The sequence below is a fragment of the Lutra lutra genome, chromosome 4 (genome assembly GCF_902655055.1).
Source record: "Lutra lutra chromosome 4, mLutLut1.2, whole genome shotgun sequence".
Classification (NCBI taxonomy): Eukaryota; Metazoa; Chordata; class Mammalia; order Carnivora; family Mustelidae; genus Lutra; species Lutra lutra.
In genome coordinates, this window is record NC_062281.1 from 137,791,843 (window position 1) to 137,815,949 (window position 24,107).

Sequence of the window (24,107 nt, forward strand, 5' to 3'; positions counted from 1 at the left end):
AGAGAAAGTTTCTTTCCACCTGAATTTCCAAGAGAATACATATTTCTTATCCTTAGGAGACAAAGAAAAGGTGAAGAGCACAATACGGGGGAGCAAGAACCACAGCAGTAAAATAGAAAAAATAAAAAAATAAAATAAATAAAATAAATCCTAGTATAGGGATGGGACTGGATATTTGCTTCTGACCTCATGAGTGGGATAAAAAGTAAGGACAGAAAGAAAGTAAACAGAAGACCTAAATTTTTAAAAAGCTGTTAAGGGGCACCTGAGTGGCTCACTTAATTGGCCAACTCTTGGTTTTGCCTCTGGTGGTGATCTCAGGTCCTGAAATTCAGCCGGGCCTCTGGCTCCATGCTTAGTGTGCTCAGAGCAGAGTCTGCTTACATTTCTCTCTCCCTCTCCCTGCCCCTGGCTTTCTCTCTTCCTAGCCATGGCTAGTAAGTGGCTCCATGCTCAACGGGGAGTGTGCTTGTCCTACTCCCTGTGCTCCTCTTCCTACTTACTTTCTTTGTCTCTCAAATAAATAAATCTGAAATAGAGAGATACAGAGATAGATAGATAGAGACATAGAGAGATAAAATCAGAAAACTATTAAGCTTCCAGATAAATACATCAATATTTTGTGTCCCAAATGGAATCTTGCTCTTTACATTGGTCAGAATAAAAGAAGTAAGTGACAAGAGTAAGTTCTGCCTGTTTCCTCATTTGTTAGTATCTCTCTCTTCCCTACTTCAGAAAAGTAGTGAATATACTGAATATAAAAGTACAAGCAACAAATATATCTCCAGTAGTGTTATATCTGATTTATCTTCACTGAAAATACTGCTCTCTGTTTAAGGGAAACTGGAAAGTGGCTGAGATGATATAGAAGGTATAGTGTGGCTCACGCAACCTATCATACCACTTCAGAAGCTGACTGATGTTAAAAGTGAAGATGAGTCTTGTACCCAAAATAAATAACTTACCAGATGAAGTGTGAAGAACTAGGGACTCATTTATCTCTTCCACCCCCAAGTCCACCTTCCATCTCTCCCTTCCTTCGTTTTTTACCCCCCATAACCCTTGACTAAGCATATAGTCTGCACAGGCCATTGTAATATAATTGCTGGCCTCAGAAACAGGTAATATAATATACACACTAAGCGTTTCCATAGAATCCCCAGGTTAATACTATGGAAGAAAAATACAGTGCAAACTTTAGGTTTTATTGGTCTCAGATTATCAATGCTAAAGTAACCACTAATATTTTCATTTACTATCTTTATTAGGACATAACTAATAATCATAATTCTCAAAAGAATACGTTAAGTGGGTTTTGACTTCAAGAACTTTCCCTGGACTTGTCCAAGCCCTTTTGTTAATGGTTTCAACACCTTTTGTTCCTTTGTGTATAATTAGCAACTCCTTTGAAAGCCTGCAAACATTAGAGTTCAGGGTTGTCATAAGGACTGTTAATTGTTGATAGTCTTTTCTCAGAAGCACGTAAGTGAAAAAGCTGTCTTTTAATATAGAAACTTCATCATGAGATTTAGTTAGCATTTTAAGTCTTTTCAACTAAATCCATCTTATTAAAAGCATATTTATATCTTACTCATTTTACAGTATAAAGATATTTCTATGAAGAACGTATTTTGTAAATTTTTATGCTGAATGTAAAGACCCATATAAATTGTTTAGAAAAATATCCAGGTAAATACAGGACAGATTAAATTTAAAAAGAAACATATTTTACTAGGTATTTGTGTAAGTCATATTAATGCTAATATGTATAATCAAGGAAAGATTCCCTGCGATATTAAGTACTTCCCTATTCTCAAGTGTTTCTATGCATATTAAAAATCATGTTCAGTGTGATTAATTAATGTCTGGTGAACCATTTTCTAGGAAGTTTGGAGACTTTATTACATATTTCAGCTTCAGTGTGTAAACTTCATGTTTTCTATTCATCCAGATCCTCTTACTTATAGTTGCTTTGCTAATTTTATGCTTTACTACAAGTTTTAAAAAGCGCTAATGTGAAGAATTTTCTTTATAATAAAAAATCTTTAAAAATCTAAACAAGTAGAAATATTGCAAGAAGCATTGCTGTGTGAGTCAGGTCTTCTGGGAGAATTGCAAGCTGGCATTCGGCCCACTTATGCAAGGCTTCTTAATTTGTTCTACTATAAAATATTGTGAATCTTCTCCCTAGCCATAAGTACCTCACTGGTTTGAAATGCAGAAATTGTAATTAGACTTGAAGCTGAAAAAGGAATGTACCGTGGAGAGTCCGGGCTCTTATTAGCTTTAGAGCTAGGGACAAACAGATGCCACAGACTATTTGAGGGCTGTTTCTTGGATGATGCTAATTGTTTATTGTGCTCATTATTCTGTGACAATCTTAGAATCACCCAGGTGGGGAGATGTTAGACTAAAATTACCAGTATCTGTGCTAAGACAAACTCATCCTCCCACAGTTTAACTCTACTTGGCCGAAGGCCAAGGGATTCAAAAGGCATTTTGAGTTTTATGAACGAGATTAAGAAAGCATTTGACACTGGTCTTAGTTTATAAAAATGGAACCCTCAGTACATTGTTTTAGATTCTTTCTCATTCCTAGCTCAAATATATAGAGAAAAATGTTTATAGGAAGAAATAAGATCAAGGACAAGCCCAGCTATTTTCCATGTGAATTTAAACCAACAATCAGGCACCTGCTTTGATCCATTGGAAGTGATTACCTATTGACAGGTGTGCCGGCTTATTCTGAACAATCACTACTTTTTTTTTTTCAATGCAACTTTTCTTTGGTGAACTTGTTGCATGAAATGGCGAGTGAGTGTGTTTTCTAGTTCTCAGTTTCCCACATGCCAAGTACAGGTTTTTGCATGCCATAGATACAGAATAAGAAGTTTGGTCCTTTTATCGGGGAGAGGGAGCATGAAATTTTTATTTTAATCTGGATGAATTTTTAGGCACCTTTCAGTTTTCAAATTCTGTGGCTTTAATCATTTGTTGATTTGGGTTTGTTGGCTCACTTATCAGATCATCAAATTATCAAGTAGAAAAGAAGTGTTTTATAAATGTATCGATCAAATGCACTAATATTTGAATGTTTCACATATACAGAGTTCAGTTAGAGTATGAGCTTAAACTGTGGGTCTCTATGTGTGGGTGTGGTCCAGTTACAATAGAAAACAGATGACTTGCAGAACAATTGGCAATTCTTTGAACAATTTTCATACCCTCTTCTCCCAAGAGGTGAGGTAAGATACCATTCTTACAAGAATGCCAGCATAATGAAAAGCAAGATATAAGGTATTCAAAAGCCAAGGTGGAGGAAAGAGTAGTCAAGTAAAGACAGTGTTAGAGAATATGTAGAATAAGGAAGGGATAAATAGAATTGCTGCCAGTAGACTTTAGGAAGCCCTATGGAGAAATTGAGACATTTGATTTTCATTGATTTGAGTAAAGTATAAAGACAGGCTAGCATTATAGTTAAGGATACAAAAGAATCATAATATCCCAGAGTAAAGAAAAGAATTTTATTTTATTTTTTGAATATTTCTATTTATTTATTTGACAGAGAGAAATTACAAGTAGGCAGAGGCAGGCAGAAAGAGAGCGGGGGAAGCAGGCTCCCTGCCAAGCTGAGAGCTCGATGCGGGGCTAGATCCCAGGACCCTGAGATCATGACCTGAGCCAAAGGCAGCGGCTTAACCCTCTGAGCCACCCAGGCGCCCCAAGAAAATCATTTTCAATTTTTTTAAGGATTTTTATTGATTTATTTATTTGAGAGAGAGACAGAGAATGAGAATGAGTGGAGAAAGGTCAGTGGGAGAAGCAGACTCCCCACAGAGCAGGGAGCAGGATGCAGGACTCGATCCAGGGACTCCAGGATCATGACCTGAGCCGATGGCAGTCCCCCAACCAACTGAGCCACCCAGGTGCCCCAAGAAAGTAATTTTAAATAGCTGTTGTTAACTCTTCTTTTTCCTTTTCAAAACCTGTATCTTATTAAATATTTGGTGTTTCTAACAATGATAACAGTTTATGTTATGTGTGGTTACCAAGTTGAGTTAATTTTAACTTTAGGAAAAATATCTACTTTGTTTCACTGAAAAGTATGTTTCAGTGCAATAATCTGTGATCACCACTGTGCAAGACAAACTATATCTCTTCTGGGGAGCTTATCAGATAGATTTCTGTTTGAATTATTTGTGATACAATTTTAGTTGAACAAGAAGATCATCCCTTTGAGTTTTCTATTTAGTTAACAAACTTCCAAAATTAGCCAACATGACAGCATATCAAATAACAGTAGAAATTTAATGTATGTGATGATTATATAGTAAATCAAGTATTTTAATCTAGACAAAGTTATAGAAATTATGTTTTATTATTTCATATAATGTATGACATTGTAAAATCAGGGTGGCAGTTGAAGACATATACTTTTTTTTTTAAATATTTTATTTATTTATTTGACAGAGATCACAAGTAGGCAGAGAGGCAGGCAGAGAGGGAGGAGGAAGCAGACTCCCTGCCGAGCAGAGAGCCCGATGTGGGGCTGGATCCCAGGACCCTGGGATCATGACCTGAGCCGAAGGCAGAGGCTTTAACCCACCGAGCCACCCAGGAGCCCCAAGACATATACTTTTGTAATGAATAAATTCTATAGTAGCAGTATTGATGAGGTGAGTTAATGTATGTGATTTACATTTGCTGAAGTAATGTATTATACGTAGAAGAAACTGAGGCTCAGAGATACTGATATTCCAAGGCCAAGCAGTAATAACAAAGCAGAAGTTACACTTTGAGTTCACATATATTGAATTGAGTTAAACAGAAGTAAATATTGTAGCATTTAACAAATGATTACAAAGTATCGTTTAAGTACTTACCATTTTGGTAGATATTTTACACAGATTTTCTCCAATATTTATGATGAGCAAAATGGATAATATGATTCTCAAATGAAATAACAGAACCTCAGAAGGCAAAGAAAATTATCCATAATCACATAGTTAATAATTGTTGTTAGAAAAAAATATTCCTATAACCTCCTCCAGATCTAGATTGAGAACCACTGAAATTGAATCCTTGGGAGGAGCTCAGTATGTGTGTTTTGTTTTGGTTTGGTTTTTGATCTGATTTTAATGTCTTGAAGACGATTTTTTTTTTTTTTTTTTTTTTTTTTTTTTTTTAGTATATGGAGCTGATAACCTGTTATCACGAGTACTAGGAGGTGAAAAAACAGGGCTACTAAAGATAGGTCCCTTTGAAGCCTTATTAAATTTCAGTGTCTCTTTAATTTTTAAGGAACTAAAAATTTTACACATTGTGTTTGCAAGAAAGTCAGCCATGAAAGATTCAGTGTTCTTATGGGAAACATTCTCTTCTCTAAATGAAAAAATAAATTCTCTGTTAACTCTCTTGAAAGGTCTTCTAATTGAGGAAGTCCATTCTTCCCTCAAAGCACGTGGGCAGTTTCCATTAATAATAAAGCCCTCAGGAGAAAAATAATTCCCTAAGATGCTATAAAATGCCCAAATAGAATGAAATCTCCTGCCAACGTTTATACTGACTCTGAGTTTTGATATAAGCAACTAACTGTGCCTTCCATAGGACTTAGGAAAATTTTATCAGCATTTATACAACTAACTGAATTAAATGGAAAGGAGCGAATGTGAAAGTCAACAGATTTAAATTGCACCCTCTAACTACAAAGCAACGTTTGCATCTGTTTATTTAGATGACAGTCCATCTTGGTGCCATGCTTTAGGATCCAAGAGTCTAGGAAAGTGAGATAACAGTCCTCTTGAATTCCACAGGAAGGCTACATGTTTGGAAGAGAATATTCCCAGGCTGTGTTAATAGGAAAACATCTGTCAGTTACAGATTAATTTTCTTCACAGATTTCCTACCTTTGGAAACATCTGCAGCTGAAATGCATTTCTCTAAAATGTAGATTACAGAGGTCAACTAGTTTATCAGCCATTCTAAGAACTGGCTGCTTTCTACAGTACACAGATATAGCTGAAATAGCAAGATTAAGTGCATACCCTTCAAACCACAAGCAAAAAGCAGTTGGGTGAAAGGGAAAGACTTTCAGAAAGAACATATTAGTACTGAAATAATTCAGTTAGAGACTCCCTGTAGTCTGCCACATTTTAATAAAGGAAAGTCATGTGATACTCATTATATTCAAGAAACATTTATACCAATCTTTTCCATTATACATTTTTATAATAAAAACGTATCCCTGAAAACTTAGTAGTTGATGATCAAATGAAAATAGAGCACACATACGCACTTTGCAGTATCTTTGTTTAAAATGGTTTATTTGTAGCATCATACTTAGTTTGTGTATTTTAAAATACACATGTATATTAGCAAGTTGGGAAAATGCAAATGTAGAAATCTGTGCAAGGAGCTAATTGAGGTGAACCTTGCCAAACAATTAACAGTTATGATTTATTTTAGGCTAGGATTTAAGACTCTAGGGAACTTACGTGCAAACACCAGAGGCTTGGTGATGTCACCAGCATTGTAAGGAAGAAACTAGCAATAGTATTCTTATTAAAAGATGAATTTGCTGTGAAGCGGATAATTTCCTTTTATCATCTCCCCCCCCTTTTTTTCCTGATTCCATTCTTCATCAGACCCTATTGTCCCAAATAAAAGCCTCTCATAAAACATCTGCATATTTGGGGATCCTGTTATTTACTTAATCTTTAGAAGAGCAATTTCCTTCAAGCTTGAAACATGCTGCGTTGTAGGAAGGAATGTAATTGAACAGAATTCTCTTGAGAATCCTTTATAGGTTAAAAGTGTGAGTGAGATACCAAGACCAGGTGGGTCCATAAAATAAATTTCTTATATATAAGAATACCATCCATCTTTTGCCATTCTGAGTATTTACCATTTTTATTATAATTACTGGATATGTTGCCTGTTATTCTCATGGAGTTCCAAGAAGTTTAATTTCAGGCTGAAAATCTAATCTAAATATTCAACAATATTAATAATTAAATAAATATTAATCCTCCTCCACTATTAATTCTTTATTGTGGCAAGATGTGAGGTCTTAAGGGAAATACTAGCAGCTCTAAGCATAGAGTCTTTGTCCAAAGGTCTTAACCTTTTTTGAGGTGATGCATTTATGGGTAGGGAGAAGGAAAATAATTATGCATACAGTCAGAATTGAAGGCAGTAGGTTATCTTGGTAGGAAGTTGGAAAATAATATTTTACCAGAGGGTAAAAGAATACTTTGAAAAGCTTCATTGAGACTATCTGTATCAAAATGCTTAGAGTTCATTTCAAAGGAATTTTTTTTTAAAGTTTACAAAAAGAATATTCGTCTGGAACCAAAGGTTGTCTTAAATGTGTACAGAGAACAATAAAAGAATAAACCAACAACAAATCTTTATTTAGCCATCACTAGCTTGTACATATTCTTAAAGGATTCATTTGGGTAAGTAACTGGAAACATCATCATTTTTGTCTCTAGAAATATACTTTTAAATGGATTAAAGTGATCCTTTTATTAACCCTAGGAAGGTGGTGTAGAAAGCATTCAAAATACAGCCATTCTTCTTTGAAATATAAATTATAAGAACAGTTTATTAGGAAGGATAGCAATAAAAAGTTGAAAGATTATAAGATACTTTCTATATTAAATTGTTATTTTTTATTATTATGAAAATAATAATAAAGATTTCTACCTTAATACCTGGGGGAGTTTTGAAATATACAACTTCCATCTCTCCATTATAACATCCTAAGATTTAAAGTTAAAATTATATATTTCTAAAAATATTAATGTAGGGGCTCCTGGGTTGCTCAGTCAGTTAAGCATCTGCCTTTGGCTCAAGTCATGATCCCAGGGTGCGTGGGTGGGCTCCTTGCTCAGCAGGGAGCTTGCTTCTCCCTCTTGCTTTTCCCTCTCCTCCCCGCTCATCTCTCTCCTGCCATCGCTGTCTCTGTCTCTCTCTCTCTTTCAAATAAATAAATAAAATATTTAAAAAATATATTACTATAAATTATTTTTATATTATTAGCTATCTTGATAATCTTGAAATATTTCAAGACAAGTCATCCTAAAGTTACCATGTTTGGCTGCTATAAAAATATATATATTCTTAAAAAACTCATATAAATGAGTTTTTATATTTCTGAAGCAAGCATTGGAGATAACATTTTACTGAGGTTTACATTAGTCTGTTTAAAGTTTCTAAATTGGGCCCTCAGAAAAAGATTTTTAGTTCTTTTACACTTTGTCTTTAAATAAAAGATTTTCACTTAAAAAAATCTGAAATTTTACTCAATACTTCATCTAAAGATAGGGGAAAAAATTCTATAGCCCCCAAGAAATGTTGTGAATGCCATGTTAAAAACTTGGCATTTCTAAGATTTTTGTGAAATGCTTTAGTAAAGAGCAAGAAAGTTATCTTAGGATATTTTTCGGAAAGAACAAAGAAATACTTTTTAACTTGTGATAAACTGGAACATTTTGCATGTTTAGAGATTTTTTTAAAATAAAACACCCAGACATAAGTTATCTATCTACTTCAGCAAATAAAGAATGACTATATATCAATTATAAACTCTTGAACAAAGGGGTTTGTTGAGTAATTATCATGGTGCACTTAATTATCTTCCTACCTGTAATGTCAGCATAAGGGTCAACAGAAAAATTTACATATCCATAAATGTCTCCCGTGGTTGATGGGCTTCCCTAATAATAGCTGGGCTTGAGCCAGCATGTTTATAGGTCTTGACTGCTTGAAGGCACCCTTAATCTTTAAAAACAATTCTCTTATCTTAGATACTGAACTTCTTAAAGGCTACCAAGCTTGTTCCCTGTACTATTCTTTTTATATTACTGAGTGAAGGTCTTGGGAACATCTTTTAGCCTCACTTTGTTCCTCATCCTCAATTCCAGGACAACAAGAAAAAAGATACTGCTTACCACTCATCATCCTTTACACCCTTGTATAATTGGATAGTTAAGATATGCCTTTGTTATACTTGTTGCTGGGGTTTTTTTTGTTGTTGTTGTTTTAATTTGGTCAAAGTGGAAGAGCCAAAGCTGGGAAAGATAATGAAAGCATGTTATCCAGAAATGGATAATTTTTCTAAACAACTTCATAAGGAAACCAAATTCAAGCTTATATGTTCCAAATTTTTTTAAGTTGAAGAATACATTGCTGAAATTGGCCAAAACTTATTTGGGATTATTTATTGATTTAAAATCACTCAGGGTACTTTTCTACTCTCCATCCCACAAACAAAAATAAATCATAAGAGTAGACATTTGTCTAGTGTTTGAAATTATTGTCAGGGGAGGATGATTTTGAGGTCATTTCAAATTTGAATTAGAAAGACCAAAAACAGTAAATTACTACCCTGACAGCCATACATGAAGGTTAAATGGAGTTCAGGCCATGACAGGCCATGGTGGATTTTGTTGTAATCCTTAAATTACAATGTAAAACATGTAAGACCATCTCCACCAAGGACTAAGGAGTCAGTCTTTCATGCTGAGGCAGCTCAACAGAATGTTTACATTGGATAGGCACTATCTACAGTGGGAAATAATTCCTAAATAATTCTTTATTGTATTCTTATAAAAATAATGTGTAGGGGCACTAGGGTGGCTCAGTTGGTTAAACATCTGCCTTTAGCTCAGGTCATGATCCCCATCCTGAGATCAAGCCCAGTGCTGGACTCCCTGCTCAGTGAGAAGTCTGCTTCTCCTTCTACCCCTCCCCACTGCTGATGTTTTCTCTCTGTCTCTCTCTCAAACAAATGGATAAAATCTTCTGGAAAAATTAGGTGCATTATTATAAAAAGTATAAATCTTAAACTAAAACCATTTTTTGTCTAGTCTACTTTCCTGGTCATTAATTGTGCCCTCTGTCATATGTCGAAATACTAACCCCTCAGTTCCTCAGAATGTGACTAGGGTTAGAGTCTTTAAAGGGGTAATTAAGGCTAAATGAAGCCATGATGGTGGACCCTAATCCCCTGTAACTGGTGTCCTTAGAAAAGGAGATAATTAGGACAACGCATCAACACGGAGGAAGGACCATATGAAGACAGAGATAGAAAAGGCTATCTGCAAGCCAAGGAGAGACCTCAGAAGAAATCAAACCTGCAGACATCTTGATCTCCAAATTCTACCCGAGAACTGTGAGAAAGTTAATTTCTATTGTTTAAGCCACACAGTTAGTGCTAATTGGTTATGGAAGCCCTATCACATTAACACAGTCACTATTGGTTATTGTAGTTACTACTTTTTCTTTGAAGGCAAACATGGCAGCTATTTCTGGTTCCCTGCCAGATTTTTCTCCAGGGAGAGCCGCTTCTCTTACTCTCAGAATGTTTTTGTCTCTTTCTGTCATGCTACCATTGTTTTAAAAATTTTTGATTCTTTTATCACTTGCTACCTTCATCTTCTACCCCTTTACCTCCAGTCATACTGGAGTTTTATATGATGTTTTCATCCTCACTATTACTCCTATAGCTTATCATCTCTTCTTTGGACTATTGCAGGATTCTTCCTTTAGGGTATACTTTCTCTAAGTTGCTTCTCATTCTAGCCGGGCCTCCAAAATGCAGGTAGCATGGGTTTCTAAAGCAGAGGTCTGATTTACCTCATTCAGTCTCTCATCCTTACTATTTTAGACTTTGCTTAGTTTAAAAGCAATGCTTTATCCCCCCACTGATTACAGGATAAGCCCCAATGCTCTAATACTGAATCATGACCTATAACAACTTATTTTTTTCCATTCCCCTGCATATTACTTATGCTGAGACAATTCAAATCTATGAGCTTTCCCTTGCAACTAGAATGCACTTTTCATTTCTTTTGTCTTTCAAGGTTATTTTCAGGCACATAGGATCCTCAGATAGCTAGCTCTGAATGGATGGTTATCTCTACCAAGTATGGTAAATAAAGCTATACAGCAATGCCCTTTAAGGTCTAATGTCTAATTCAAGTCCTTCCTTCTAAGATCTTCTTAACTACTGTGGCCTATGCCCTCCATCTAAAGAAATATCTTTCATCTTTATCATACACTTAATGGTGGAGAGCAAACTGATTTATGTCTCTCATATTATTAGCTTAAAATCATAGAATCATGACAGTATAGAACCGTACTGGACTTGCACAAAGAAAAACTCCTACATTATATAAAATAGCTGTTTTTTTTAGGGTTGTTAAGTTTAAAAAATGCTTAAGGATGCTCCCCAAAAGAAGTTAGAGCTTCTTGTTATCTTCATTAGCCAAAAACAGAGAACCATAGATAGTACTAACCAGAGAAGAAGCAGAGTATGGAAGCCAAGTAGAGGTTTGTCTAAGTTAAAAAAAAAAAAAAAAAAAAATTTAACACTGCAACTATTTTTACTTGGTAAGTAACACTTCTATGTTGGGATAGGCTCATGAAAGTAACAAAGAATGGTAAATTTCATTGAGTCTTTCTATCTTTTTTGTTGTGCCTTAGAATAAGAAATTTAAGGATAATTTTTGTAGAAGGTTATTTTCTAAAGAATGGTCCTAGTTAGCCCAGGTGTTTATGTGGGTCCTTTATTAAATTATTGATTTTTCTTCTAGGGTCACCTGGGTGGCTCAGTCAGTGAAGTGGCCAACTCTTGGTTTAGGCTCAGGTCATGATTTCAGTGTCCTGGGATTGAACCCCTCATCAGGCTCCACCCTCAGTGGGGAGACTACTTGAGGATTCTCTCTTCCCCTCCCTCTGCCCCTTCTCTCTCTCTCTCTCTCTCTCTCTTAAATAAATAAATAAATAAATCTTTAAAAAATAATCTTGGTTCTTAGTGCTTTTAGTAGTTAAACTGTATGATCTGAAATGCAGATGTTGCCAAGTCTCTAGGATCTAAAACCAGGTCTGCAACATGCAACTGTTCAAAAGGTTCACTGCACAAGGATGCCTGGCTAAAAGAGCAAGCTCAGGGCTTAAATCCAGCCCACATCTGCTCACGAAGCTGGAATCCCTAGCGCTGTTCCTTTTCTATTTCATATAAAGACTTTCTCCTGATCTGCGGCAACCCTGTTGAAATCATTTGACATTATCAACTGCCAGCGTCATTACTGACAGCATGAATTAGTTAAATTCCAAAGACTCAGGATAACCAGAAATCTGCTTTTACAGAGAGAAGCAGGATTATTCTGTAACCAAGTTATGAATTTTAGTTTAAGAAGATGTTTTTTTTAATTAATCAGAGACTTGTTTTCAGCACAATTAAAGCAAATAAGTGCAGCAGAGAAGGGGATGACAAATTGTGCCTAGGATTTACTTTTCTTAAAACACATTATAAGATGATATCTACTAGATTGTCATTTTTAAGGCATACAAATTTATTCATATTTGTCTTTGTGATTTAATAGAAGCATATTTTATATAGAAAAAAATTGCTGTGGAAACCTTATTTTCTTGGGCAGTCAATATGCAGAATATTTATTTGTGAATTTATAATACTGAATGAAAACCCAAGTTTTCTAGTCTTGAACATCTTTTAATTGAAGACACCTGGACCTCTAGGGGGCCAACACACATAAGCAGCAGGCCTGGCAGCTTTAGCCCATTTCAGTGAAAGCAAATTCACATCCTTTCAATATTTTTCAGAGCAGCCTAATTATAATATTAGGTTGATACACTTAAAAGGGAGAAAGTAATAATGGAGAAGACACACCATAAGGTTGACAAATCAGACAATGTGGGCTTCTAAGTATGAGAAGGGCCACCAGGGATTTGGTTAAAGATGGAGTCTCACAAACCTAGGTAGAGAGGAAGGAAAAAAATAACAAGTTGGTGCATAAAGATAATAAACACCATAACTATTTTACACTCAAATATAATGATCGGTTTTTATTTTATTTCCTACCTTGTACATCATTCCAGAATACAGTGTTCAATTCTATTTTCACCCATTAAATAATGCACTTTCATAGATGCTTTGAGATCCTTAGATGAAAGGTACTAAGTGCAAATTAGTGTCATCTAAAAGCTGTCTTAATGCCTTCATAAGCAAGAGTGGAATGGCTTCCAATTTAGTTCTAAATAGGTGTAAATCATTTCATGTGAAGAACCAAGTGAATTAATTGCAGAAGAATAGTTCAGCATGCACCAAATCTATTAGGATACTTGAACACAGCTGCAACTCAGAGGATAAACTAGATTAGAATACTGTTTGCAGAAAATAGCAAATCGAAGCCCTCTTTGAGGCAATTAACAAAATCAGAGCATCCTTTGAAGCAAATAAGCATGAAAAATGCCTTTCTTACTCTGATTTTTCCAATTGCCTAATTTTGCTACTGTCTTGAGTGTCTTAGATTATGTTCAAAGCCCAACACAACAGAGTTTCTGTCATACAGATGAGATTTTGTTTTGATGTGAACTAAACAACCACAACTAAATGCACATTTCAACCATAGCAATGATGAATATGAACTATTACAGTAACACCCACTACAGCTTGACTCACTGGTAGCATTACCCATCCTATTCTCCTTACATTTTTTTCCATTGATTGGGCTGAGGGTGTGAGAAGATTGAGGGAAAACTAGAAAACCTTATTAATAAAATAATAACCTAAGATATTTGCATATGTAGATTATTTGGAATATAGAGTATCTTTATATACACTATTTTATTTTATTTTTTTAAAGATTTTCTTTATTTATTTGACAGACAGAGATCACAAGTAGGCAGAAAGGCAGGCAGAGAGAGAGGGGGTAGCAGGCTCCCCCCTGAGCAGAGCCCTATGTTGGTCTCGATCCCAGAACCCTGGAATCATGACCCAAGCCGAAGGCAGAGGCCTTAACTCACTGAGCCACCCAGGCGCCCCTATATAAACTATTTTAATTTTATATAGCTACCTTATGATTTAATAGGATAGATACCATTTTTTCTGTATTTTAAAGAGAAGACAACAATAATCCATATACATTAATTAAGTGCTACAGTGTCAAATAGAGTTGTACCTTAGGGACTTAGCCTGGTTTTTTTTTGGGTTGTTGTTGTTGTTGTTTTGTTCTTTTTTTCCAAGACCTTTCTAGTAACCCATGCTACAGTAAATTTTTTTGTAGTTATTTATTTTTTTCTTGCTAACAGATATTTCACCTTCTCCACACTGAGGGGAAAAAACCTTAGAGATAATGTTTTACCATGGGCTTCATATATTTTATATATTTCATTATTTCTGTATTAAAATATATATTTTGTTTCAAATCAGAAATTCAAAGTACTTTACAAATATAAATTTTATTCTGTAGGAGGAGGTAAATAATTCTTGCATTAAACCAGTCAAACAAAACCCTCAAAACATCATATTTGTCTTTTCTCTTCTACATCTAGGAATGCATAAGAATTGAGAGATATAGGAAGAAATAATATGTCCCAGTCATAAAAGGCAGGTCATTTTGTCTTTGAGTTTGAAACACTGGTGAAGCCTAAGGGCAATCCAGCTTCCACTAACCTCCTTAAATATTCTAGGAGGAAAAATAAAGAAGAAATGAAGTAGAAAAAGATGGACAAAATGTCCACATGGGAACAAATAAGAATAAATATTTGTAGTAATATTAGTTTATTTATCAAAAATCTTATATGCCATAAATTGTCGCCTACTCTGAGCCATGTGGGCCAGGAGTGTACTACTGAAATTTGAACTAGATACAGCCTGTATCTGTCAGAATGGACTAAATAAATTACACTGCAGTATTATAATTTTAGGTGGAAAAAAAATTATCTTATATTTTGCACATGGTAGATGGAGGAACTTTGTTCATCATAGTCATTAAGAGATCCAGAAAGACAGAGCAGCAACCATCTTATATGTTATACAGTGTTAGAGGGAAAAGAGAATGCTTTATTATTATTATTTATTATTATTTCTGCTCATAACACTTACTTTTGCTCATTATACTTACTGGGATCCTGGTAACTGGCTTGTCATAGAAATATTTGGTAGACAGTACTAATATCTGTAACACAATAATACTAGTTTAGTTGTTAAAATAATCCATAGAATCATATCTTGGAGAATACTAGAGCCTACGAAGACAAGTAGTTAATTCAGCAGAATGTATCAAAACCATCTCATACAATCACAGTGTACCCACTTAAGTGTAGCTAGAGGAAAATGTCTTCATCTTTCTGTATGTTACACCTCTTCAAAGCAAGTTTTAGATAATATTTAGTTATATAATTATAAAATTAGTTCAGAAACTCTTTAACAATTACTGTTATTGTATATTACAGGTTTATTTTTATCAGTCTTCTGACATCTCTGATGATTGCCATCATTTATTTTTATGTCTACTATATTATTTAGTGGGCCAGAGTACTAACTTTATAGACAGCACAACCTAAAAACACTAATGCTAGTGTTTCTGAAAGCATTTGCTTCTATGCAAACAATATTAAGAGGGGCTGCTGTGACTAATGCTTCCCACAATTCCTCTCAGAAAGGATAAATTGATATTTTTCTTATTCTCAAGTGTAAATAGGTCATTTGAGCTCAAGCTAATAGAAAACTCAATTCATGAATGAAACCTAATTGAAAGAGAACCCAGATAGGTAGTATAGAAAATAAATTTCTTCTAAAACAAATACAGGAAAAAAAATCTGAGTCTGAATAAAAGCTATTTTGTTGGCAGTAAACCAGGTAATGTGATTAAAGCCTTCATTACTGATTTTATGGTTTCAAAGTCTGCTAGGTTCTTATTTGTCTAGTACAAATTAATTTAACTTGTCATGCATTGGCATGTCAATATAAAGCATGTTGTTTTATGACTTACAATGAATGTACAAGGTGTGAAATGTGTGTGCAACTTGCAAGACTGCTTAATATGCATTCTGGGCTTGGAATGAACATAAAGCAACCACAACAATGAAGACATGTGAAAAGGTATGTGGTCCTGTCAGTCACTCTTATTTTTACTTTTCTCATGATACTTAAAATGCTGACATTAGAGATGCCTTAACAAGCAAAATTATCACAACATTGTAGTCCACACAAAAAGTCTACCAGAAATACTGTTCTATCAATTTTGAGTCTGAAGAAATATTGGAATTTTAGAGATCTAAGATTTAGAAAAGACCTTCCAAATGACTAGGTCACTCACTTCTGAGCCACTCCTAGGGCTATGTCTTTCATGTATCAGCACAGTATGCCACCTACATTCATAAAGCTACATAAGCAATACTTTACAAGATATACTCTGCACTCCTGAGTCCCTGAAACATTGATGATAAATAGTAGAATACTTGATATTCTTGGCACGCAATGCAGTAAACGCTCTAAGAAGAGAACTTCTGTACAGCTCTTCTACTTAATGCAATCCTGCAATAGAATTTAACTTCTATTAGTCTTGCTTCTCACAGCTCTCTTATCCCCAGGTGTTCATATGAAAGCTGAGATTCTTACAAACAAAGTATTCTAGCCTTCAGGGTGAATTTCCAAAATCCTGCTTAGGCAAGGCACATACAAAACCTGTTAGTTTATTGCATTTTGTGTACATGTTGCCTCTGCAGTGTTTGGAACATTCACCCCTTCAGGTTAACACATTCATTAAAAAACATCTCATGAGTGTGATATGAACTCAAATTTGAGCACACAGATTTGAAGGAATAAAAAGGCACTTACAGAGCCAGATAATAGTCACATTCATAGGTCTGTGATTTTTCAACCTAGCTCTAGGCCAACATAATTTCACACAGTGTAACAGAATGAATAGTAAACTTATTACCTAATCTTTAAGACAGCACAACATCAAATTGTGGGATTAAAAATATGAGACAGCTATACTTAATTTTTCCCTCCCCCCCAAAGCTTTAATCATAAGATTAATAAAGTATGATAAAGTAGGCCAGATGTGTGTGTGGGGGGGGTGTGTTTTAAATCTTCAACCAATTTCTGAATTTTAAGATGTTTTTCTTTGACCACTGGTGATTTTTTTTAAACTAATATATAACACCCAATTATAATTATGCATAAATTATTTTAATTCCTTATATTTAAATTGATCTTTTAAAATTATAACCTTTTATAGCAGGTTTTTGTCAATATTAATACCTATGTCTGAAAATGCTCAAAACGGGTGTTGTGTTTTGCAGTGCTAATGTATTCAGAATGATTAGTTAATGACAAATACTTCATAAAACCTTCCATATAGTTTGGGGAATTCATTAATATATATGAAGACTACTATTCCCCTCAAAGATTATTGGAAAAATGGTATTTTTACATTATTAAGTGAAAAGGAGGTAAAATAAAATCAAAATTATTCTTTAGAGCTGTTATATTCTTTTGACCTGACTGCATAGTCCATAATTTATTATGCTTTAATCTTTATCTACACAAATATTGGCTGGGCAAGTTTCCAACCTCTACTCTGTTTAGCTACCTTTTCCATGTTACCCTATTACCTGAAAATAACAAACCTCGTATAGATAGCACTGTCAATGTTATCTAGCAATCAGGATCCATTACATTAAATAAATGTGAGACTAATTGCATTTCCCTTATGGACTATCCGTCTGTCTTCCAGAATTTTGGTAATCACTTTTGTCTGCTATATTTTCCAGTAAGATTTATTTTATACCATCTAACTTTAAGTTTTTTTCTTCTCTATTTCATAATTACTCATTTCTTTTTTTATAATAGTATAGATTTAATTTAAGACTCACTATATTTATAAGTTTCTCTCTCTTTATATATATATATGTATACACACACACACACACACACATATATAAAATCAAAGGTTTGGGGCGCCTGGGTGGCTCAGTGGGTTAAGCCGCTGCCTTCGGCTCAGTTCATGATCCCAGGTCCTGGGTTCAAGCCCCACATCGGGCTTTCTGCTCAGCGGGGAGCCTGCTTCCTCCTCTCTCTCTGCCTGCCTCTCTGCCTACTTGTGATTTCTCTCTGTCAAACAAATAAATAAAATCTTTAAAAAAAAAAAATCAAAGGTTTGAGGACTTATGTCAGTTGTCTTAACAAGTTAACCTAATTTCATCTAGAATTGTTTTCCTTCATCTGTTCACTCATTCAGCAAATATTAACTATTTTAAGCCAGGAATGCTACTTGATACTGAATATCAATCTATAAATAGGACATGGAAGTAAAACCTACTGAAGGATTCAGATTAAGCAAATAAATAAGAGTTTTGTTGAGGCGCCTGGGTGGCTCAGTGGGTTAAAGCCTCTGCCTTCAGCTCAGTTCATGATCCCAGGGTCCTGGGATTGAGCCCCACATTGGGCTCTCTGTGTAGCAGGGAGCCTGCTTCCTCCTCTCTGCCTGCCTCTCTGCCTACTTGTGATCTCTCTTTGTCAAATAAATAAATAAAATATTTTTAAAAATATAAGAGTTTTGTTATGGTGTAGAGAAAGTGCACTGTGCTGACAGGACTCAGGAGGAGTCCTTGCCAAGATTTTGGAGATAAGGAAATACTCCTATGATGCCTATGCTAAAATACAAAAGCTAGGGAGGAGTGAACCTGACATAAGGGCTACCTTCGTGTGTGTGTGTGTGTGTGTGTGTGTGTGTGTGTGTGTGTGTGTATGTATGTGTGTCTAAGAGAAGAGTGAAGAGTGCACATGTGTGTATGCTAAGTGTTATTAGGGTAGGAAGTAAGGGAAGTAGAAATGCAAAGTGAAGCAAAAGTGGGAAGAAAGAGTAGAAGTGTGTTTCAGAAATAGGATATAGCTTTCAATGAACTAGGAGAAGTTTGATATGGTTAAGATAGTACTGGAATTTGTCTAGATTATTGTTTGGCATCAAAAGTGGATTGCCCATGAAGCTAAGGAAAGTTAATTTCCTAGAGCCCTTTTTTTTGTATTGGAATTTTCCAAAGCCCTGGGAGGCACTGTAGTAATGTGCTTAATTAAATATGTAAAACTTCACTTGTGAAGATAAAGGATTTTACTTAAATTGATGAAGTGTACTGTGTACTGTGTACTATGCTTTGTCCTATGTCAGGAGACATTGGAGAGGTCACCTAAAAGGAACTTGAGTTGATCAAGGTATAGTGGAGTATTTTGATGGAATTCTCAATTACTTCTATGTTGCATAGTTATTTTTTAGTTTTTCCCATGAGACTCTCAACCAGGATTGTTTCTACCGGGTAATGAGAAGTGGATTAAAAAAATACATTGGAAAAACATTTAAATTTCTGGCTGATTAGATATGAAACAATGACATTAACACAGATAATTTTTTAAAAAACGCTAAATGTGATACCACTGGAAAAAAAGACATTGATTACAAATTGTTTAATGGTATCCTCAGTTAAAAGAACAAAGACTTGATACCAAACAGATAGTTTCTGAGATAAAATCGATAGAGCTTTTCCAAATGTGGTAACAATTCTATTGTACTGTATTTTCATTATAAAGCTATTAATGAATTTGTATGCTGAAATGTATTTTCGTAAACTAATAAAGTGAAGCCTGAACAGTGTTGCTAAGGGAAAATTGGAAATAATCTTTCTCTTTTCTCTAAGAAGATGTAACAAAGTAATTGTCCTATAAGAGGCAAAAATATCTTATCACTTTATAGGAAAAAAAGCATTATAGAGGTGAATCAGACATTAACTAATATAAATATTATATTTTTTTCTGAATTTTAGGTGTTTCTAATATTTGTCAGGTTTTAAAAATTTGTAATTTTTGTCCTTTCTTGTCAGAGATGAAGTAGTGCTGAAATTGTATCAAGTCCCTCAAAATCCTGGATCTTCCCCTGCCTGGCAAACAATTGTGCTTAAAAAATGGTAGCTCTTCCTTTTTGAAGACCAGGTTAATTCACTAAATCCATAAATTCTTTTTTCAGTGTCTCAGGCTCAATATTCTCTCCTTACTGAATTTTTATGGTAATTTTGGCACTTACCTCTAGCAATTTCTCATTGTAGGACTATTGTGATTTGCATGCACTTTGCACTTGGTAATTATTTATTGACAATGGCAAACTCATAAACACAAATCTGGATTCTCCAAATCTAGGAAAATTTCAGATTGAACTTCACCATTACTACTTTTCAAAGGAAATCTAGCCACTGGAATTATTTCCAGGTTCTCTTCTCCTCTCAGCCCCATAATTCTGGTTTTTCATCCTTATTAATCTTGCTCAGTGCTGATATTGTTGTATCTTTGTCCTTGATCTTGAGTTTCAAGTAAAAATCATCTTTTTACAAGAAATCTGATAAAACCAATATCATCATTTCATTGTCGATACAGACCTCTGAAAATTGAATCATTTAATTTGATCATATAATAATATTTCATTAGCTCTGTCTACTGTTTGGTTCAAACCCTCATGTTCCTCGTCATTTTCCAAAAGACCACATCTAACTGATTTAGAATTTTGCTATTTGAAGTTGACATTCATTTGGATTTTTGAAGTTATATCTTCTAAGTAAAGGGCAGAGCTTTTGTTTTTGTTTTCATTTTAGTTTTTAAAGAGATTTGAGCTTCCCAAAATCGTGTTTCTTTAGATCAATCTGTGTGTGTTCCTTAATTTACTTGTATGTAAAATAACTAATTGACACTAAAATGTGGAAACCCCTTAAAAAAAATGACAAATGTTTCTGTGTTGGTATCACTTGATACACATATTTGAAGGGATCGGAATGGGAGAAGATATTTGCAAATGACATATCAGATAAAAGTTTAGTATCCAAAATATACAAAGAACTTCTAAAACTTAACACCCAAAAAGCAGATAATCCATTTAAAAAATGGACAGAAGACATGGACAGACATTTTCAAAAGAAGACACACGGATGGCCAACAGGCACATGAAAAGATGCTCAAACATCACTCATCACCAGCGAAATACAGATCATGTATTTTCAAATTTGGGAGGGGACTTAAAGGTCCATGTCCCATAAAACAGATTTCTTCTGGTTTTAGTGTGGCAATTTCTCGCTCGCTGCCAGTCTGTCCTTGTGGAAACAAAGCGACAGTATCTGTTTCATAGTATGACATTTCTGGTCCTGAGAGTCTTAATTAACAGATTAATCCTCTGAACACCAAAGGAGAAAAATACTGCTTCTTCTATTTCATCAACTTTCAAATATTTTAAAATCACTATTAACTACCTCTTTAGTATTTCTTTATCTAACTTAAACAATCTCAATTCCTTCATTTTTCTTTTTATGTCATAATAATCAAACAACTTAGGTTCATTCTCTCCATTCCAGTAGAGTTAAATCCCCCTTTAGGATAGGGATGATTGACCTAGCTTTTCATAATTTCCAAAGCACAATTACACTGATACTTATCATTTATATGCTCTTTATGCCTTACAAATAACTTGCATTTACATTGTCTTTTTTATTAGTAACAATAAAAGGAAATAGGTATATTCCCATTTCTCAGAGTTGAAAACTGCATTTCAGGAAGGTTAAATGATTTACCAAATTCATAATTCTAGGTGTAGAGCTTTGACTTACCTTCTGACATTTCATCCAGAGCATCCCATTATACTATCTCTTCTTACCGTGTTTACTTATATAATATATAATCACTGTTAAAATGTACTAGATTTTCTCTCATAAACATGATCTGATAACCATAAAATCACCCATAAGTTAAACATAAAAGTAACCCTGTGCTCTCAGAATGAATCTATAAACTACCAGTAACAATGTTGAGAGTTACTAAACAGTGCAGAATATTTAAAGAGTCAAAATATTGAAGGAAAATTTTGATGAAACAATTTAATATCTCAGTCACTTTAATTAAAATGTGCAAAACTTGGTAGGGTCAGATATTTGTGTCATTATTTAAAGTACAGCTTACATTATTAACAATAGCTATGGCCTTTTATCATTTTTTGAATATTGAAATATTAAAAGAATTAAATGGCTGGGAAAGTGTCTGCTCTTCATTATTATTTGATTAGCCTATTCTCACTGACATTATAATGGATGAATATGATATGTTGTGGAACATCATGTCAAAAACAATTCCAACATTGCCTCTGAAGCCAAAATTCCATTTTCTAATAATACTTAATGGTCTAGTTAGGAGATGTTTTACTATTCTTCCAGTGTTTTTTTTTTTTTTACATTATTCTAATAGAAATTTTTTTTAATTATTCAAGTAGTTTTTTTTGTTTTTGTTTTTGTTTTTTACCCAGGAGAGAATACCAATGGCATTTAACTTCCCTCTTTTTTCCTCCACATTTTCTATTCCTTTAAGTAGGGAACTTAAGTAAGGCTGTTTTCAGCCTTTTCTGTGTATGCTTATATGATAGAAAATGAAGGTATTTCAACCTGTGTTAGGAAAATTGTGGAATATTTTAAATGTTGGCATTTTAAAAATAGCACTTTCAACACAGAAGAACAATAGGATATAATAGTATTATTCATAAGACACATTTAAGATGTGTATGTCTTTGTTCAGTACAAGAAAAACAACCTACTCAAGATATTGAAAACCCAAAGGGATTTTTATACATGGGATTAGTTGTTTCTATACTTGTTGGAGATGCTCTGTACAGAGCCTCCAGGCACGGCTAGAAAAATTTTCAGATCTCTTCTTCCAGGGAGCAAAAACTGACATAAGGAAGAGAGAGAATCCAGAAGCCACCACCACTGGGAAGTTCTGACGTTTTTGTCCTCCTACTGCTTTCCATTTTTTTATCTACCATGTTATTACTTGCTAGGGTAATGCAAACATCCAAATCAGATCTGACCTTGAACTTCTCTTCCTTAAAAAAAAAACTACTAGAAATTGTCCTCTCCAGAAAGTGACCCGTTGAACTGTCTTCAGTATATTGCTTTTCTTCATATGAAATAGTCTATAGAGTCCTCCTGTTCTCAATGTATCCCTAAATCAGAAGCCCTACAGGATACTGTTTTTGGTTTCTCGCATGATATTCAACCTGGTATATAAAGCCATGTGCACCTAGAGAACTGTATAAATAATAAATAATAATATTTATGTCCTTCAGGGGAAGACTGGAAACTTTTCTACTTTAATTGAGTTCTTCTGTTTGTGCTTTTGATGTTTTATTTATTGTGTGCTTTGTTGGAGGGATTTTTTCTGTTTATTGTGTGGTTCCTGTTCTATTTCAGCACTGGAAATAGCTCCTGTCTTGTGTTGCCCTTTTCTTTGAAATTTTGTTTAATTTCTGTCAGATGAAGGTGCTTTGGAGGCTGGAGGGCACTGTGTCAATAAATTAAGGATATAAAAAATGTCATCTGCCACTTTTTCACCGACTCTACAACATTTATCAATGTATCAGGAAAAATTACTTTAGTCACAATTTCCTCACAAAGAAATTTATTTTCTTGTTTTTCTCTGATGACCTTCTAATTTTTAGGTGTAATCAAACTGTAGTGAAAGCCAGTAAATTATACACATGTTATGGTTAAGTTTAAACTCTTGCCACTAGAGCATTGAGGCCAAGGCACAACAGCCCTAGAGACAAAGTGGGGAATGGGACAAAACCTCCCTTTCAGCGTGCATCTCTGACCAAGAACTGCATGCCTGTATCCTCCGATGGGGATAAGCTGCACAGTTTCAACTGCAAGTTGCTAAGCATGAGCAGTGCCAAGAGGTGATATCATAAAACCTGTGGACCAGGTGGCCTTTTGCTACTGTAGCTTCCTGGCAAACATGTGGTCAATCCATAACTGAGGGAGAAACCAGGAAAGGAATGTAATTTAATGTCAGAGGAACAAACATTGTGCCAGAGAGATGTGAGGTAGTATCTGAGCTCTACTGTGTAACTGAGGGCATTTTACTTCCTGTTTTACAGACTTTCAGTTTTCTCATCGACAAAAACATGGGAAAAAATCATCTTAAAATGCTGTAGGAGGATTGAATAAGATGACATATGTAAAGTGATTAGCACATAGTAAATGTTAAGAAATGGTATTTTAATATCCTATTAATAATGGACAGTCTTCCTGTTCACGAGCTATAATCATCACTTTGGGTGGGTGCCAGACTAGTCAAAGTTATACTCCCTGAGGGAACTCTGGAAGACTTGTACTTTCTATTTCTGACTGAGGAGCATCCATCTGCTTTGGGATCTTAATAACCATGTGTAGTAACTCTAATTTTTAAAAAAAAAGTGATAACTGTGTTCTCT

General features: G+C 34.6%; 1 protein-coding gene across 4 annotated transcripts in view; it reads left to right on the top strand.

Moving 5' to 3' along the window:
* The window catches only part of NEGR1 (neuronal growth regulator 1), an 861,528-nt gene that overhangs the window by 392,332 nt on the left and 445,089 nt on the right, over window positions 1-24,107 (top strand). The gene's annotated exons all lie outside the window — the stretch shown is intronic.